The sequence below is a fragment of the Nomascus leucogenys genome, chromosome 20, assembly GCF_006542625.1.
Source record: "Nomascus leucogenys isolate Asia chromosome 20, Asia_NLE_v1, whole genome shotgun sequence".
Taxonomy (NCBI): Eukaryota; Metazoa; Chordata; class Mammalia; order Primates; family Hylobatidae; genus Nomascus; species Nomascus leucogenys.
Window position 1 is genome coordinate 7,752,120 of NC_044400.1, and position 20,430 is coordinate 7,772,549.

Sequence of the window (20,430 nt, forward strand, 5' to 3'; positions counted from 1 at the left end):
AGTTTTGTATTGGACTTTCTAGCCGAGACAATTAGTCAAGAAAAAGAAATAAAGGCATCCAGATGGGAAAGAAGTAAAACGATCTCTGTTTGTAGATGACATGATCTTCTACATAGAAAATCCTAAGGAATTACTAAAATGTATTAGAATTCATAAATGAGATCCACAAGCTTGGAAGGTATAATAGCAATAAAAAGAAATCAATTATATTTCTATACATTAGCAGTGAACAAAAGTGAAATTAAGAATTCCATTTATAATTGCATCTAGAAATTAAGAAAATAAGTGGTTACAAAATGGTACTCTGAAACCTACCAAAAATTATTGAAAGAAATTAAAGAATTAGACATCCCATGTTCATGGATCTAGATGACTTGATATTGTTAAGATGTCAGTGTTATCCCAAATGATCTACAGATTCAAGGCAATCTCAGCTGCCATTTTTCTTCTTCAGAAAAGGCAAAGCTGATCCTAAAAGTTACATGGAAATTTAGGGTAGTCAGAATTTTTAAAACAGCTTTGAAAAAGAACAACAAAAGTGAAGGAGTCACAGTTCTTGATTTCAAAACTTAATACAAAGCTACAGTACCCAAAACAGGGCGATACTGGTATAATGATAGACATATAGGTCACTGAAATATAATTGAGAGCCCAGAATTAAACCCTGACTTTTATGTTCAATTGATTTTTTAAAGGGTGTCATTACAATTTAATAAAGAAAGAATAGTCTTTTCAACAGATAGTGCTGGGATAGCTGTGTATCCACTAGCAAAAGAATAAAGTTGGACCCCTTTCATGGACTGTATATTAAAATATTAATGCCAAATGGATTATTGACCCAAATGCAAGAACTAAAACTATAAAACTCTTAAAAGAAAACATAAGAGTAAGTGTACTTGTTCTTGGGTTAGGCAAAGCCTTTTTACAAGACACCAAAAGCACAAGTGACAGTAGAAAAATAAATATATTGGACTTCATCAAAATTAAAAACTTTATACTTCAAAAGACACTATCAAAAATAAAGTGAAAAAAACTGACACACAACATGCAATAACATATTTGTCAGTTGTATTTGTGATAAGGGACCTATATCCACAATATATAAAGAACTGTTACAATTCAATAATCAAGACAATTCAAAAATGTAAAAAGTATCTGAATAGAAATTTTCCAATAGCCAGTAGGCATATGCATAGATGCTCTCAGTATCATTTACTGTTGTGAAATGCAAGTCAAATCAGAATTTCTCATCTGTGTCTTTGTATTTTAAATTATAAATAAAGTTTATATTTACCTCTGGAAGTTCTACTTTTTAAAATAGCTGTTATTTATTATCATGTTATATTTAGAAATAAATTCTTCTGTAATCCCAGCACTTTGGGAGGCTGAGGTGGGAGGCCTACTTGAAGCCAGGAGTACAAGACCAGCCTGGCGAATATAGCGAGATCCTGTTTCTACTAAAATAATTCTTAAATACATTGTCAAGTACTGTTTTAGTATATTCATTGTTTAGTGTACTTGCTATCCTGGTATGCTTGTTCCATCATATCTGTTATTTCTGGATCTATTTTTTATTGACTGATTTTTATCTTAGTTATGAGTCACATTTTTCTTCTTTGTATGTCTGGTAATTTTTGGTTTGCCGATGGGGATTGTAAATGTTGCATTATTGAATGTCTTGATTTTACTGTCTTTTAAAAAAGAGTTTCAGTTTTAGCAGGCAGTTTACGTTCTTTGTGAATCAGTTTGATCTTTTTGGGGCTAGTTTTTGTTAGGATTGTTTTGAGTATCCTTTACTATAGAGGTAAATTAATCTTATTACTAAGGTGTGATTCTTCTGTATCCTCTGCTGAATGCTGTGCATGGTCAACGAAGTCCCTCTACTCTTTTATTCCAAATCTGCCTGTCTTCCAGGCTTCTGTGACCTTTTGGAAGGTTATTGTTCTCTCATATTTGTTCTTTTACCAGTCTCATGGAATCTGAGAATATTCATCAGAAGAGTACACATGGAACCCTTGTGCAGACATGTGGTGCTTTTCCTCTTAGCTCCTTTTACTTATGTACTGTACACTTATAAACTTATGCTACCTCAGGCTTCCTAAAACTCTGATATCTGTTCCCTCAACTCAACTGAACTACCATGTACTTGGTGTCTCCCACCATGATGCAGAGAGTGCCTCCAGGCAGAAAGCTGGTGCAATCACAGGGTTTCCCTTTCTTTTAGGGATCATAGTTCATTGCTGCCATTATTGTCTACTGTCTGAAAATGATTGTTTTATATATTTATCAAATTTTCTGGTTGATTATGGTATGAAGTGGGCAAGCCTGGTGCTAATCAAAGCCAGTATTGGAAATACCCTGTTACTCTCTTTTTAGTATTGAAATTTAAGAAAAAAATAAAAGTTTTTCATGTATCTAAAAAAGTGTTTTATTTATAAATATCCCATCAAAAAAAATTGTTGAACATTTTCCACCCTTTTCTTGATGACATCTCTTTTAATTATTTTATGATGCAGACTTATGTGCTTTAGACTTTTGAAAATGCTCCTCTCCTAGTTTTCCTAATTTATCTTTTCCTCATCCAGTATTTTGTCCATATTGAGGCCAATTTCAGTTTTCATTGGCTCTGTTATTCCCTGAAACGACCTTTTTTAAATAAATCATCTTCATTATTCACAAAAGGAGGTTTTAATATTTAACCTTGGTACTTAAGGGCCTGTCCAGTAAGTCTCCTGTATGCATATTCTACTTTTTTTGTACTTAACATAGTACTTCACCGCCTTGGCCAGCATTACTTTACTAGGCTCTGTTTCTTTGATAATACTGTTTCCTTTGCTGAAAGCCTGTCTTCAGTGCTCTCTGTGAAAAGCCTCACCATTCTTCAAAGTCTCTCATTTCTTTATTGTGGTGCTTTTCTTTTCTTTTCTTTATTGGGAGACGAGTCTCGCTCTGTCTCTGTCACCCAGGCTGGAATGCAATGGTGCGATCTCTGCTCACTGCAACCTCTGCCTCCCGGGTTCAAGCAATTCTCCTTCCTCAGCTTCCTGAGTAGCTGTCATTACAGGTGTGCACAACCATGCCTGGCTAATTTTTGTATTTTTAGTACAGACAGGGTTTCACCATGTTGGCCAGGCTGGTCTCGAACTCCTGACCTCAAGTGATCCCCCCACCTCGGCCTCCCAAAGTGCTAGGATTACAGGCCTGAGCCACCATGCGCGGCATTGTGGTGCTTTTCTTACTAGGATCTAGTTACTAGTTACAGTTACTAGTTTTCTTACTAGGTTATAGTTCTTGAATATTTGTCAAATGCTCCTTACTACTTTGTAAGCCCATCGAATGCTGTACTCATCTTTGATTCTGCCATAGCCCAGTGTTCTAACTGGCCTAGAAGTAGGCGCATAGTTGATGCTCTGTAAATATTGAATATTGACTAAAACAGCCTTTAAAATACAAATTATGAATTTGGCAGGTGTATCCTGATCTTCAGTGTGCTTGTTGAGGTAATAAGTTTATGATATGAGTGTACTGTCTAAGTATCATGCTCCCCTAAGAGACACCTTTCTGTATGGCTGTAATTCTAAGTTAGGGAACAGATAGAAATAAAGGGTCTGTTCATTTCATCTGTGTAGTGTTCAGTAAAGACAGGGAGATTGCTATGGGCAATCTGAGTTGGTCACCCCACTTGTTCTCCAGTGTAATCCATATCTTTCTTTTTACTTATTTTATGACTCTTCTAGCTTAACATCTTTTAGTCAACAGACATATATATGTGTGTGTGTATATATATGTATATAATTATATATATGTAATTGAGTAAAAGCAATATTTGTGGTGGCATGGGGTGAACACAAGTAAGCCCTCGATGACTATGGTAGACAGGTATTTTCTGTATGCCCTAAGTGTGGAGATGAGTGCCGTTGTAGGTAGAAGAGGAGCACTTGGATGTGTGGTGGCCACTTAGGGTTCTCAGAGGCTTATATCTAGGTGTATAAGTCAGGGAGGGCCAAATGTACTTTGCCTAGCACAACTTTCACTGACTGAGCAGTCTGTTTTCAGACAGTGCTTCAGATAATGAAAGTCGTCATTGCTTAATTTTATACACTCTTCCACTTATTTATATCTACTGCCATTTACTGAGGTCATCCCTTCAAAAAATATTTCTTGAGGACCCATGATGTGCCCGTGCTGGCACTGAAAAGATAAAAAAGACATGCTTCCTGGAGGAGTGGCAGTGGCCTTCAGAGGTCTTGATTAGTGCTTTGAGGCCACTATTTGAGGAACCTGGCATTTAATACTTGCGTTTCCTCCAGAAAGCATGTGGGCATTGGTAGTGGATGTGCTTTTAAAAAGAGCCTCTTATGGCAATATTTTGTACCTGATCCTGTGTTTAATAAGATGGATTATTCAGTTTCTTCTGTGAATTCAGGTTGTGATATTTGCATCTTCGGAAATGCTATTTAGGAAATAATTACCAGCATGGAAATTCATAGTTTGTTAATTTTCTTGAAGATACAAGGCCTGGTGCGGTGGCTCATGCTTGTAATCCCAGCACTCTGGGAGGCCGAGATGGGTGGATCACCTGAGGTCAGGAGTTTGAGACCAGCCTAGCCAACTAGGCGAAACTCCGTCTCTACTAAAAGTACAAAAATTAGCTGGGCGTGGTGGTACGCATCTGTAGTCCCAGCTACTCAAGAGGCTGAGGCAGGAGAATCACTTGCATCTGGGACGTGGAGGTTGCAGTGAGCTGAGATCATGCTACTTTACTGCACTCCAGCCTGGGTGACAGAGCGAGACTCCGTCTCAAAAAAAAAAAAAAAAAAACCAAAAACAAGACAAAACAATATTTTTTACTAAGTTGCATAGCTGTGGTATTTTGTGTAATGGTAATTGAAATGTAAAAAATGGTTTATTGGAAGGATTTTTGGTTTTAATCAGATTTTTTTTAATAAAGATTAAAACATTGGCATTGCAATTGGCTAGGAAAAAAACCCATTTTCTTTATTTTTTTCAATGTACTAGCCTTTAGTAAACAGATGGTCAGATTAAATGCTATATAATTGAAAGTGCCTCAGAGTAAAAATTTGCAGATATTTGGGAAAGGAAATACAGTTAATGCCTACAAATTTTGGGGGCTTCTGGTTCACAAATTTGCATTACTCATCCTCCTTAGCTGATAACATATAATCATCAAGAGGCTGGACAAGACCATTTTCTCATTTTAAGTTATTATTTTTTTCCTTTAACCCCTATCCCTACCCCTGTTTTCCACCCCTATCCCAGCTTCCCTTAGTAGACCTTGACTTGCATGTGTTTGGCATATTACCTTGGACTGGCACATTATCTTTGAAAAATATAGAACAGTTTGTATATTATGTATATCTTAAATTCAGACCTCAAGCTTTCTTTTTTCACTTTTGACACTGTTTTTAGTTTAGACATGTTATGGTGTATATCTCTAGCTAAATACTTCTAAACATAGTTTGGTTCCTTTGTACGTTATCCAGTTAATGGATGAATGGATTGCCTCTAAAACCACTTAGAAGTAATGCTGTGATAAACATCTGCACACAATTTTAATACTAGTTTTATGTGTAAGTTCTTTGGGCTGTGTATTTAGGAGTGGGATTGCTGGATATAGGATAGTGGCTTGCATTAGCATTTTTCCCCGCTTGTTCATTTATATTTTTTCATACAATTTTTATATCATTTGGCCATTTAATTATAGACAATTAAAAAATAGTGGCCGGGCGCTGTGGCTCACGCCTGTAATCCCAGCACTTTGGGAGGCTGAGGCGGGCGGATCACGAGGCGGGCGGATCACGAGGTCAGGAGATCGAGACCATCCTGGCTAACATGGTGAAACTCCGTCTCTACTAAAAAAAATACAAAAAATTAGCCGGGCATGGTGGCGGGCACCTGTAGTCCCAGCTACTCGGGAGGCTGAGGCAGGAGAATGGCGTGAACCCAGGAGGCGGAGCTTGCAGTGAGCCGAGATTGCGCCACTGCCCTCCAGCCTGGGCCACAGAGCGAGACTCCGTCTCAAAAAAAAAAAAAAAAAAAAAAAATAGTTTTTACTGTGGTAAAATGGACCTAACATAAAATTTACTATTTTAACCATTTTTAAGTGTATAGGTCAGTGGCATTAAGTACATTCCCATTGTTGTGCAGCCATCTCTACCATCTTTATCCAAAGCTTTTCATCTTACTCAACTGAAACTGTACCCATTAGGCAGTGGGTACTCACTCCCCAGGCAACCTGGCAGTCCCTGGCAGACTTTCTGTCTTTATGAATGAGACTACTCTAGGTACCTCATATAAGTTGAATCATACAGCATTTGCCGTTTTGATTGACTAGCTTATTTTACTTAATATAGTGTCTTCAGTTCATTCATGTTGTAGCATATGTCAGAATGTTTTTCCTTTTTAAGGCTGAATAGTATTACATTGTATATACATATACCACATTTTATTTCTCCATTCGTCCATTGATGGACTCTTCTACTTTTTGGCTGTTGTGAACAATGCTACTATGAATGTAGGTATACAGATAATCTGTTCAAGCCCCTGATTTCAATTCTTTTGAGATGTATACCCAGAAGTGCAATTGCCGGATCGTATTTTTATTTTTTGAAGAACTGCTATACTCTTTTCCGTAGTGGCTGCACCATTTTGTTTTACCACCAGCAGTGTACACGGATTTCAGTTTCTCCATATTCTTACCAACACTTGTTTTTAAATTTTTAAAAAATTTAAAAAGAGAACTCTATATTATAGTAGTAGCTAGCAATAAGTAAGGGCTTACTGTGAGCCCAAGTGCTGTTCTGTAAGTTTTACATGTGAGAAGCTTTTAGCCTTCACAACAGGTTTCCAAGATATATCTAGAGAATACACCATTAATCGAGTTCCTAGGATAACAGTGATACACTGGAACCTTGAATTGAGGCACCAGCATTCAATACAAGCTTCTATATCGAAAGGAAGTGCTAGACCATATGCAGAATTATAGAAAGCTGGTTTTGTGACATTTGAATCCCTTTACTCACATGGAGGCTATCAAAGTGGGGGTGTGGGGGGGAAGATCTTGTTAGATGAATTTTTCTGCAGGTCATCAGAGTGCTGTATTTTTTACCCTTGTCTCCCACAAGTTAGGGGTCTCTGAATCTTTTGTCAAGTCTAGTGAGAGAAGTTTCAACTAAAGTTTATCTTGAGGTCACAAGATATTGATGCTTGACCCATACCTGGGAAAGCTGAAGTGTTCTATAGCAGTAGTGCTGGGTTTGAGAAGTAATTGCACTCTTCTCTGTCAACAGGGAGATCAACCTGCTGTCATTTTTAAAGGGATCCTGCTGAAGAAAAAGTCTCCTGCCAGGGCAAGAAGATCCCAGCAGTAATGGGCTGTTTGTGTACCACCAGGGGTCAGAAGCTAAGGAGGCATTAAGAGCTTTTAGCAAGAGAGAGAGCGCAGTGTCTCTGGCAGGATATTTACAATTGGAGTAGTATACTATTGGAAGAGTGCACATAAGCTCCCCAAGAGAGGAAGAATTAGCATTAAACACTCTGCCATATCCCCTCTGCTATAGTCCTAGATCATTTTGCTACAGATAGCAATCAAGAACTGTCTTATATGCCTGACCTCTCCTCCCTTTCCTGACCTTGATCCTGGTGGGCTCAGAAAACTCAGGAATATGGTGGAAGAGAAATTTGGTGAGATGAGGAGGATCCTGTTCTTTCCTTCACTGACAGTGGCTGGTGCTGGGCAGGCCCCAGCTGAGTGAAGAACATAGATTTAATGTTACATGTACTTTGGAGTTTTGGTGGTTGTTTGGGTCTAGTCTTTTTATTTTGTAAAATTTCAAGCCTATTGGAATGTTGAAACAATACAATAAACACCCCATACCTTTTACCAGTTATTAACATTTAGCCACAGTATTATTGTATTTATACTCTGTTGGGCAGTGGGATGGGGCTGAACCATACAAAAGTGACATTTTACCCCTTGAGCTTGTTTATCTTAAGAATTAAAATATTCTCTCTCTGGGCGCGGTGGCTCACGTCTGTAATCCCAGCACTTTGGGAGGCCAAGGCAGGCGGATCACGAGGTCAGGAGATCGAGATCATCCTGGCTAACATGGTGAAACCCCATCTCTACTAAAAATACAAAAAATTAGCCAGGTGTGGTGGCACGCACCTGTAGTCCCAGCTACTTGGGAGGCTGAGGTAGGAGAATCGTTTGAACCCAGGACGTGGAGGTTGCAGTGAGCCGAGATCGCGCCACTGCACTCCAGTCTGGGAGACAGAGTGAGACTCTGTCTCAAAAAAAAAAAGAAAAGAAAAGAAAAAAGAGATGGATCTTGCTCTGTCTCCCAGGCTGGAGTGCAGTGTCATGATCTCAGCTCACTGCAGCCTCTGCCCCCTGGGCTCAAGTGATCCTCCTGCCTCAGCCTCCTGAGTAGCTGGGATTACAGGAGTGCGCCACTATGCCCAACTGATTTTTGTATTTTTAGTAGAGATGGGATTTCACCATGTTGGCCAGGCTGGTCTTGAATTTCTGATCTCAGGTGATCTGCTCTTCTCAGCCTCCCAAAGGTCTGGGATTACAGGCATGAGACACCACGCCCAGCCAAGACTAGTAATTTTGAATTACTGAACCGAGACCTACCATTTAAATTGGCTATGATTTTCTTTTACTTGTGAGGGACCAGAAAAGTGATGAGGATTATTTGAAGTTTTACTATAGGCCAGGAGTTGGTTTATTCGTGAGTAGGTGTAATAGACCAGAAAGAGACAAAAAGAAAGTTTTTGCATGAAATCCATCATTTCTCCGTGGTCGAGCTGGTGGGCACACTTTTAAAAGAATGTCTCAATTCGGTATGCTCTTGGTATTATTCAAGAATAGATTTCTTGTAGGTAAAATTGACAGAGTAATGACAATTGTCGAAGCTGGGTGATGGTGGTTCATTAAACTTTTCTCCCTACTGTTGGGTGTAATTGAAAATTTTCATGATGAAAAGTTAAATGATTTTTTTGACTCTTGTATTTTCTAATTTGTAGATTTGCAATGTTAGTAAATCACATAATGCATTCCTTAATATCAGAGGAAATCAATTTATAAAACTAAAACAGTAATAATAATAGTTTTCTATATGTAGGGCAAACTAAGCTAAGTCTTTTCCAAATTCACACCTCTCCAATATAAATTTTATTATTTCATTATAAAGCAATCATTCTTTGAAGTTTATACTCATTTTGAAGATTTCTCTTCATCTTTTTCTTGGTTTGTCATTTGTCTCTGAAGTGCAGGAGAGACCGAGTCCAGGGTTGGCCCTAATAGTGGTGAGGGTGACCTGGGTGAAAGTGTAGTCTGGGTGAAAGTTCATGTTGGGACCAAAATTAAAGCTCAAGTTTATAAGAAATAGGATTGAGCCTGAGGGGTTTCAACATGGTACAGTGTTGAAGTGTGAAGTGTGGCTCTGATTCAGAAATAGGGGTAATTTTTCCAAAATTGACATAAAAATGAAATAGTCCTGAAACAGTATTGTTTAGCTTTGTTAGAATTTATTTCTTTGGAATTTGAAATACTTTGTGTATTAGCTATAAGTGATTGTTTTTCTGTGGATAGAATATTTTTTGTACTTTAATAGAGTATTTTTTTCAGTGATAATTTTATAGCCAAAGGTAGAATCTTGTAACTTTGTCCTAAATGAACACTTTTGATGGAAGTCAATAAAATACTACCCTAAATGTCCCTGTATACATTATATACATTAGTGATTTCTGAGTGTTAAAATTTTTGCCTTTCTTTTGGTTTAGTTTATCTTATAAAGGTTTTCTAAAGTGAATAATTATTAATCAAGTTGCACTGATAAATGACATGATTTTAGTTGGTCTTTCTAAGAGAGACAGTTTACTTATCAACCTTAGTGTTTCTTAGCAACACAAATTATTCCTATTTTGGGCATTTTCATATCTTCCTTCAGACATACATGTGGAAATAGTTTATATGACCTGATGCTTGTCCATCTGTCCTGAATCTCTCATTACTTCTTCATTACCTAAACATCCTCATTAAACTTCATGTCCATACAATATATTCTTTCAGCTTAGTAAACCGCAGTTTGACCTCAGCATCATTTGGCTTGTCACAATCTTAAAAGGGTTCTGAGAAATAAATTTATTTTGTGTATTGTGTAGCTAAAAGTTACTGAGAATATGTTATGTTTTCATGTTAAAAGAAAGTATAAAAATAATGCCTTGGGGCCAGGCTCAGTGGTTCATGCCCATCATCCTAGCACTTTGGGAGGCTGAGGCGGGAGGATTGTTTGAGACCAGCCTGGGTAACATAGTGAGATCCCGTCTCTACAAAAAAATTTAAAAATTAGCCAGGAATGGTGCCACATACCTGTAGTCTCAGCTGCTCAGGAGGCTGAGGTGGGAGGATTACTTGAGCCATGGAGATTGAGGCTGCAGTGAGCCACAGTCTTGCCACTGCACTCCAGCCTGGGTGATGGAGTGAGACCCTGTCTCAAAATACAAAAACAAAAACAAAAAAGCTGCCTTGGGAGCTGGCTAACTGTTTTCTTATTGTCCTCATCCTCTAGGATGAGAGCTGAATCACTTCTGGTAGAGAAATAGGTTGACTATCTTTTGGCAAGTTGACATGTTCAGTTGAGATTATAATTTATGAAAATGCTAGATTCATAGGGAGTTTTGCATTCATACATCCATTCAACAAATAGTTATTTAGCACTTACAACATGCCAGGCTTTGTGACAGGCACTGGGGATACAGTGGTGAGTGAAAATATGGCATCTGTACTCTCTATCTCTAGCAAAGGGATATGGTTGTCTGAGAGCATCAGAAAAGAACCTCCTCTGGTCAGGTAGGAAAGGCTTCCCTTAGGAAGTGAGCGTTAGCTGCTGTCTGAGGAGCATACCAGTGGGAGCAGCATGTGCAAAGGCCTTGTGGCAGGATGCAACAGGGCGCATTGAGAGAAGCTAGAGTTCAGAGTGAACACTTTTGGTTGATAGGAAATCAACTAAAATAATACAGCATAATGCATACAGTCATTTAATTTTTAAGAGAATTATGGGATTATAAAGAAATAGCCCAGGAAGGGCATTTTACCCTGCTAAGTGGTGGAAATGGGAGGAATCAGTGTACAAACTTAGGCTCTGGAAATAGATTTCCAGAGGGTTTTGGAGAAAGTAAGCAAGGTAAGCCAACATTCAGACATTAGGACAGCTTCTAAGACAAAACTTCTCCATTGGCATGTAAAATCTTATATTTATATGTACTTATAAAATAGAGACATTGTGTAGTCCATTAAGAGATGAAGCATTGAGAATTGGACTTGGTAGCAAAGTCTTAATGGTCAGCTCAGACATTCTTGGGAGTTAAAAAGCCAAAAGAGACAGATGCTCAGTAAACTTGCCTGCATGTAGTCTTTATTATTGCACATAGGAAATATTTCTACTCTCCTTATAGCTTAAATCTGTTTATGTATATATATGCAGTGATTATGTATTTTAAAATATGAGATAATTAGTTTAGTTATTACGCTAAGAGGTCAGGGATTCAATACCTGGAGAGATGATATCCCCACAGCAAAAACACTGCTTTTCTCTCTTGACAGTGTTGGAGTCTTTACTTAGTCCAGTTTGAAATGCATGCTGTGTGGACACAGGGAGGACTTAATGTGTAGAGTTATGTTCAAATCTATCCTTATCTTTAGAGCCTTACCATGGATAGGTTATTAGTGTGATCTTTTTACTGAGATTTGCCCTGCCTGAATTTTGAGACCTATATAATATCTTTCAGTACAGCTACATGAGAGTGTAAGCATACATATGCATGCATTCTAATGCAGTGGAGCAATTTTTCTCTTAGAGCTTTTCCAATCAAGGAAGCAGGTACTATTTACAGTGTATATTAGACAAATTGGAAGCAGGTGCTTCCCACTCTGTCTCATCTTTGTAGCCATTCTTTCACTATGGCCCTGCTTGTGTCTGTACACTACATGCATCTCTATGGTTTTTCTCTTCTTGTATGTTCTAGAATAGATGTGTGACAAGAAAGCCATAATGCAGTCTTTTTTATGCATTCAATGTTAATTTATGTTTGAATACTGGAGTCGACTATTTGATCATTCTTTTTTAGTTTATGATTTGCCTGTGTATTTCTTCTCCTGTTTATTATTTAAGAATTACGTATAAACTCCAGTCTGGCAGAAGTGATCAAATATTATTTTTTACAAAATATCTTCAAAATTTTATTGGTATATAGCTTAGTGCCACATTTTGAACATGTATATGATCATTTGTTATGTTTGAGTGTTTCTGAAATTGAATTACTTGATAATTTGTGAATATTATCTTTTAAAAATGAAATAAAGTGACAAGGTTTATCCTTTTGAATTGATAGGACCTGTTATTAAAATCATATTATTCCCCATAAATCAGAAGAAGTCTTATTTCTTCTGTTTCAATTATATAATTTAAGTAAGTTATATCTTCCTTTAGACATGTCCCAGTTTATTGAACATGTTCAATTTCCATTGTAAGCATGTAGATAGGATAGGTGACTATATAAATTTTTTGGGATAAATTTTGTAAATAGTATTGGAAATTAATCTTAGAATTCTAAGTGTCACTATTATTTTTCTTTAATGCTTCTGCTTGTAGTACAAGGTACTGAGTAATATAGTGAATAAAACACATAGTCCTAGCCCTAATAAAAAAGACAGACTAGTGTATAAGTAACTTAGATAAATGGTGTAAGAGAAGCACAAATAAAACTCAGCTGGAAAAAAAAAAGATTGTATTAGTCAGTTCTTAAAAGATATGATACTTGATCTGGGCCTTAAGTAACTGTTAGAAAAATGATGGGGGAAGATTTGGGAAAAGGGTATTTTAGGCTGAGCAGATAACACAAGAAAAGAGAGTCTTAAATGCCTTGTATGACTGAAGAGTCTCTAGTGGTCTCGCATAGGAGCAGAGGGGGAGCCGTTGGTGATTAGACTGGACTGTCCCAAACTGGGTTTGATTATCTTGTAAGGGTATGCAGATCTTACTTGTTAGGCAGTGGACAGCCTTAGAAGGTAATAGACCATCTTTAATGTGTCCTCTGATATAATGATAACTACTCTTGTTGTTTGTAGTAGATATTACAATATTCATTTTAGAGAAAAACTAATGCTCAGAGGAGCTAAATGACTTGCCCAAGGTCCTGTGACAACTAGTTGTCAGAGCTAGAATTCAAACCAAATGTTCATTTGAACCCGCATGTTTCATCTCTTTTAAGTAGGAGAACAAGGCAATGAGGCTAAATTTCAGGAATGTTTCCAAAGCAGTTGGTTTCTTGGATTAGAAAGTAATACCGTAGAGGCATGGTAGCCAACTGGGAGACTATTTTAATGATTCAGACAAGTGGTAGTATGAACTTGAATTTGTGGTAGTAAAAATAGGAGTGAAAAGAAGGGTTTGTATATGAGATTAAGGTAGGAGAATTATCAAGACTGGGTCATTAAGTATGGGTAATAAGAATGCATTATTTCAAACTTATGTGGTAGAAAAATGATGTCCCCAGTGGCTGGCTGGCTTGAGCTAAGAGCCAGCTGGTTTAAAAAAGAGACTGGGGCTTGCCAGGGATCCAGAATTAAGTGATATAGTGTTAAAGTGATTTGATTGTGAAGAGTTAAAGGGTGAGCTATAAAAGTCACATTCTAGCTTCAGGTTAAACATACGAGCACAGAGCTGAAAACTAGAGGCAAAGCCTAACATTTTTGGTAGACTGTGAACCGAGTATGGAAGGAGTACCTGAATAAAGGGTGAGGGCACAAAACAATTATCATGGGCTGAGCCTGTGCTGACTGTTGTCCATTTGTACAAAGTTTTGCTCCCTCTCAGCTTCCTCTATGGTTGTACTAGCTGTTATGGGTTGAACTGTATCCCCTTCCAAAAAGAAATGTGGAAGTCCTAACTCCGAGTACCCCAAAATGTGAACTTATTTGGAGATGAGATTTTCACAGACTTTAACTTAATTTTGGAGATAATCAAGTTAGCATTAGATTGTTAGGGTGAGCCCTAATCTAATATGACTGGTGTCCTTATAAAAAGGGGAAATTTAGACATCGAGATTTACAGAGGGAAGACTATGTGAAGATACTAGAGAACAGTATTTACAAGTCAAGGATTGCCTGAGGCTACTAGAAGCTGAGAGAGAATTGAAACAGATTCTCCCTCACAGCCCTTCTAAGGAACCAACCCTGCCGACACCTTGATCTTTGACTTCCAGCCTTCAGAATTATGAGATAACACATTTCTGTTGTATCAGCCACTCAGTTTGTGGTACTTGTTATAGCAGCCCTAGGAAATTAATAAAGCAATATATAGGGGATTGGGAGAGGTATAGGGGTCTGGTTGTGGAATTAAATAGGGTGGTCAGGAAAGGCCTCACTAAGAAGCTGATAAAATGAGGAAAGAATTGAAGGAGGTGAGGGAATAAGCCATGTTCTGTCAGGAGAGCATTCCTACAAAGGCATGTGTCTCTGATGTATTTAGGTGGAAAAAGAGGACAGTGTGTCTGTAATGGGGTGACCTAGGAAATGAGGTCTGAGAGGACGTACAGTAAGCATGGGCAGATTGGGTAGGGCCTTCTAAACCATTGACAGGGTTCTGACTTATATGCATTGATATAGAAAGCCAGAGGATTTTAAGCAGAGTGATCTTATCTACACTTTAAAAGGATTATCTTGGCCTTTGGGATGAAAATAGACAATGGAGATAAGGTAGAGAGACCAGAAAGGAGGGATTATGGAATGGTCCAGGCATTAGCCAGAGCTGATGGAAGTTTGGATAGGAGGGTGGTAGTATCAGTGAGAAGAAATGGCTAGTACTGGATATATATGTTATTAGTAGAGCATTGGGATATTATGACAGATTGAATATGGGGTATGAGAGAAAGTTTGGACTAAGCAACTGGAATATAACAGAGTTTAACTGAGCAAAGAATGATTCCTGAATAGAGCAGGCCCCTCTGTTCCATCCCCTTAGCCCCCAGCCAGAATAGGTTCAGAGTGGCTCTGTGCTGCTGAATTGGAGAAAATTTATGAACAGAAAAAAAAAAAAAAGTAACATAGAAAATGGAAGTGAGGTACAGAAACAGCTGGATTGGTTACAGCTCGGCGTGCCTTATTTGAACACAGTTTGAACAGTTGGCTGTCTTTGATTGGCTGAAACTTGGTGATTGGTACAAGAGTAGGTTACAGTGTGTTTACATATCCAGTTGAGTTACAGTTCACTATGTACGGAGAAACCTTTAGGCTGAACTTAATATATGTAAGGAGGTAGCTTTAGGCTATACTTTTTAACAGTACAATTTTTTTTTCCATTCTTTTACTTTCAGCTTATTGTGTCTTTGAAAATAAAGTGTGTCTCTTGTAGATAGCACATAGTTGGATCGTGTTTTCTTATTCATTCTGCCAATATGTGCTTTTCAGTTATAGTGTTTAATCCATTAGCCTTTAATGTAACTACTGATAAGGTTAGATTTACAATTGCCATTTTGCTACTTATAATCTGTGTGTCTTATTTCTTTTGTTTTTCTTTATTCTTCCTTCACTGCTGACTTTTGGGTTACACAGCTATTTTCTCCCCCGGCCCCCACTATCCCCACTGGATGCTTTTTACACCAGTAAGTAGCTATTTTCTAGTGTACCATTTCAATTTTCTTGTTTCATTTACTATATTTTTTGTTCTTAGTTGTTTTATGCACATGTTCTCATGTTCTACACTTTGAGCTTCTAGCAGCACTTTGAGCCTATGCTCAGTGTTTTCTAGATGATTTTCATAGGGAAATAATGCCAGGGTTCTGACTTACTAATGGTCAGGAAATATGACTGAAAATAATTTTCTTGGCTGGGCACAGTGGTCATGCCTGTAATCCCAGCACTTTGTGAGGCTGAGGCGGGTGGATCACAAGGTCAGGAGATCCAAACCATCCTGGCTAACACAGTGAAACCCCATCTATACTAAACCCTGTCTCTAGCTGGGTGTGGTGGCAGGTGCCTGGAGTTCCAGCTACTCGGGAGGCCGAGGCAGGAGAATGGTGTGAACCCGGGAGGCGGAGTTTGCAGTGAGCGGAGATACCACCACTATGCTCCAGCCTGGGTGACAGAGCGAGACTCCGTCTAAAAAAAAAAAAAAAAAAAAGAGTTTTCTTGTCCAACAATTGTATTTTCTTAATATAGTTTGAATCTTCTGTTTACTCATGTTTAGAGCAGGGCATCTGTTCTCTTTCTTCCTTCCTTTTTGTTTCCCCCTATCTGTTTTCCTCCCTCTAATTCATTCAACAGACATATTTTGTATGTATGTAGTTGCGCCGGGGGCTTGGGGTTTAGTAATGTATAAAACAGATAGTCTCTTCCTCAGTCTTTTGGTCTGCAGTAGATTTCACTAACTCAAATTCTTCATGGAACATTGAAATATCCAAGTAGTATACAGTAGGGTCTGGTGGGATCTGTAGCCAATTCCAGGGATATTCGCATTCAGAGTAACAAAAAAAAAGAAGTTTGCAGGCCTTGGAAGACCTCTGTTTTAATGTAAACATTTCTCTGTAGTAGGAATTGTTGGAATTTCTTTAACCGGCTCTCGCTTGCCACTCCCTTGTTGAGATTTGAGTAGTGTAGTTTTCCCTGTCTTGAAAACATGTTCCTGTGACACGTGTGCTTTAACATTTTTGGTGTTTTCAACTGTTTATTTCATATTAATTCAAATGAGCCCTTAAAACGTATTAGATTCCATAGTGTTTATACAACAGATATGAATTGTAAAGGATAGAATCACCCTAACATTTAATCGTAAAAAGTATATTTTTAAGCCTTTACTTTGGTTTCCATTGTTCTTTAAATTTATATAGAAAGATCGTCATTTTTGTGGTACAGTTTTTTTGTTCCCCTTCAAAGAAGGGGGGATAACAGATAAACTTTTGGATTCATTTTCCATTTTTTAATCTGAAGTTGATGTATTTCAAGAATATTATTTTCATCAAAGGATTGGATATAAATTGTGTTGGCTGCTGGACTCGGTAGCTCACGCCTGTAATCCCAGCACTTTGGGAGGCCGAGGCGGGCAGATGACGAGGTCAAGAGATCGAGATCATCCTGGCCAACATGGTGAAACCCCAACATGATGAAACCCCGTCTCTACTAAAAATACAAAAATTATCTGGGCGTGGTGGTGTGTGCCTGTAATCCCAGCTACTTGGGAGGCTGAGGCAGGAGAATCTCTTGAACCTGGGAAGCAGAGGTTGCAGTGAGCCGAGATCGCACTACTGCACTCCAGCCTGGCGACAGAGCGAGACTCCATCTCAAAGATAAATAAAAAATAAATAAATAAATAAATTGTGTTGTCAATGAACTGTATAATAAATGACATCAATTTTAGCAAGTAACCTAGTGTACATATATTATATGTTCAAAAAGTTAAGGAGAATATAGGAATTTTACTTTGCTAATGATGAGGACGCTAGTCTCTTCTATCCTGTGTGACCCTGAATAAGGCTTTATTGGGAGGTTAAAGCTGAGATAGATCTAGGTTTAGTAGGAAGGAACAGATTGGTCTTCATTATGCTGTCAGAAAGATCTTATACTAATGCAAACCATGCCTAAGAAACAAAGTGTTTTTTTTTCTCTAATCTTTATATAATTTCTATTTGATTACCAGCCTGAGGTATTTTACAATCAAAGAACATATTGTGTTCATATAATACCATTTTATAAGGTTTTTTTTTTTTTTTTTTTTTTTTTGAGACAGAGTCTCACTCTGTCGCCCAGGCTGGAATGCAGTGGCGCGATCTCGGCTCACTGCAAGCTCTGCCTCCTGGGTTCACGCCATTCTCCTGCCTCAGCCTCCCCAGTAGCTGGGACTACAGGCAAACGCCGCCACGCCCAGCTAATTTTTGTATTTTTAGTAGAGACAGGGTTTCACCTTGTTACCCAGGATGGTCTTGATCTCCTGACCTTGTGATCCGCCCGCCTTGGCCTCCCAAAGTGCTGGGATATCAGGCATGAGCCACTGTGCCCGGCCAATACCATTTTATCATTAATCTCTGCAATCAACCTTGGCTTACTTTTAATATGACATTGGCCACTACCACCCTAAAACTCCTTCCTGAAAGCTATAAAGTGAACTATTTTCAGTTTTTCTGTTCTATTTGCATTTAAGTTGGCTTCATGAAAACCTCATCATCGAAATGTTTTCTAGAGGGGAAAATTGTTACATTTGTATGAAAAAGGAGGATTTGTCACTTCTTTCAGCTAAGTTGATTAGAAATTATATGTGAAGCTATAAAAAATTAATGAAAGTCAAAGCAATCAGTAAACAGTACACTGGCCTAAACCAGTGGACAAATCTGCAGAGTACAGATGTCTGCATTAGGAGTGCAGTGTGATATCATTTTTTTTCTTTCTTCACTCAAATCTATGGAGTTGTCCCCCACATTTACTCTGCATTCTCTGTTAAAATATTTTGTGGAAATACTATACCCTGGGAGAGCATTGGTAACTGCACATCTTTCTACAAGTGTCTTTTATTGTATAAACCAAAACATAGATGCCATGACTTTGTCTTTTAGAAGGGAGTTTCTTGGCATCCTTGCTTAGAACTCACCCCTGAAAAGATGTTAACACTAATCTTTAAGGGAATACTTGATTTCAACAAGTTGTGTAGTTTGACTCTAAAAGGGGAATCAAGCAGCTCAGAATGCTTAAATCTTCAGAGACCAACCCAAAGCCAAAGGCATTATAAGCTGTGGTTCAGCTAATTTACAAGGAGGATAATTGGAGAAAAATTATCATATAAGTTTACTGGAAATAACCACTGAATTCTTCAACTTGCTGTGAGTATAGCCTAAGATACCTGCTTTAGTTATTTACTGCTATTTGACAAACTGCTGCAAAACTTAGTGGCTTAAAACTAGGACAACATGTATTTTGCTCATGAGTCTCTAATTTGGAAGGGTTCATTTGGCATAATTTGTTTTTGCTACACTTTGTGTTAGATGATGTGGCTCAAAGGTGAGGGCCAGAATCATTTGAGTGCTTACTCATGCACACCTACGGTGGTTGGATGCTGGTTAGAACATTTATATGTGGCCTGAGCATCTTCTTAGTGTGTTGGCTATCTTCTAAGGGTGAGAGGAAGGAGAGGGAGAAGCTGCGGAGACCTGTATTGTCTATTTATAGTTTACTTTTGGAAGTCACACAGTACTACTTCCAAGACATTTTATTACTTGATAAAAAGGCCTGCTAAATTCAAGCTGGAGGGAAAATTGTCTCCACCTCTGGATGAGAGAGTAACAAGCTACTAGAAGGGCACGAGGGACTGCAAATATTGCTGTAGTTGTTTTTGGAAAACAGTTGGCTACATCGTTTTACCTGATTATCTATATTCTCTTAATTCTGGCCTCATTGATTCAGTTTTGTGGGGCCAAAATGTTCAATAGTTAAGTGTAGAAAGTAGGAGACAGATTAAAATATTTTCCTATGATTAATGTAAAGCTCCTTCAATTACATTTTCTTCGTGTTGTATCTTTTTCTGGAACTCTGGAACCCTTAGGGAGCAGGGTTAAAATGGCAAAACCCAGCATTTTATGTTATATTAGCTGTACTGAAAAATGGTGTGATGTATTGCAGTTGAATCATCAGAGTTCAAGTCACAGTTCTGCCACTTTCTAGGTGTGTGACAGAGGGACAGTTACTTAACCTCTCTGAGTTCACTCATCTACAAAGTCAAGGTGATGATCCCTTCCTTATAGATGTGCTTTGTAAAACAGAGATACATTTAAAGGGACCCTTTCAGTGAATGGGAGGTCCTGGGGTCTCAGATATTATCATTAGGCAGGTTGATGAAAGTGTATGAGTTAAGATGTTAAATTTATAATGATCCAGAATGATAAGAAACTTTTTTAGGATATTTAGATACTTAGAAATTAGACCAAATATAGGTGCATGTGACTGGAAGGATTTAGAGTAGAGAAAAACCTAAGAAGGAATTCTGGAAGAATATGTCTCCATTTTGAAAGGTACATTGTATCTTACCAGCTACCAATCAACTTTTTGTTTTCCTTTGTTTTCTTTATTTTTTGAGACAGGGTCTCGCTCTTTTGCATAGGTTGAAGTGCAGTGGCATGATCATGGCTTACTGCAGCCTTGACCTCTTGGGCTCAAGTGATCCTCCCACCTCAGCCTCCTGAGTATCTGGGGCTATGGGAGTGCTCCACTACATCCAGCTAATTAAAAAAAAAAAAAAAAGTTTGGCCTCCCAAAGTGCTGGGATTATAGATGTGAGCCTCTGTGCTTGGCCTAAAATTTTTTTATAGAGACGAGGTCTTGCCGTGTTGCCCGGGCTAGTCTTGAACTCCTGGGCTCAAGCA

The 20,430-nt window shown here is 38.1% G+C and overlaps 1 protein-coding gene across 8 annotated transcripts in view; it reads left to right on the forward strand.

Moving 5' to 3' along the window:
- The window catches only part of GTDC1 (glycosyltransferase like domain containing 1), a 453,744-nt gene that overhangs the window by 26,713 nt on the left and 406,601 nt on the right, over nucleotides 1-20,430 (forward strand). For 7 of the 8 annotated variants that reach the window (XM_030801481.1, XM_030801480.1, XM_030801483.1 and 4 more), the window contains exon 1: nucleotides 15,542-15,690. The exons of the other annotated variant lie outside the window; for it this stretch is intronic. The gene's annotated coding sequence lies outside the window, so the exon portion shown is untranslated. Of the gene's footprint in view, nucleotides 1-15,541; nucleotides 15,691-20,430 lie in introns of those variants that run through there. 8 annotated transcript variants of the gene reach the window in all.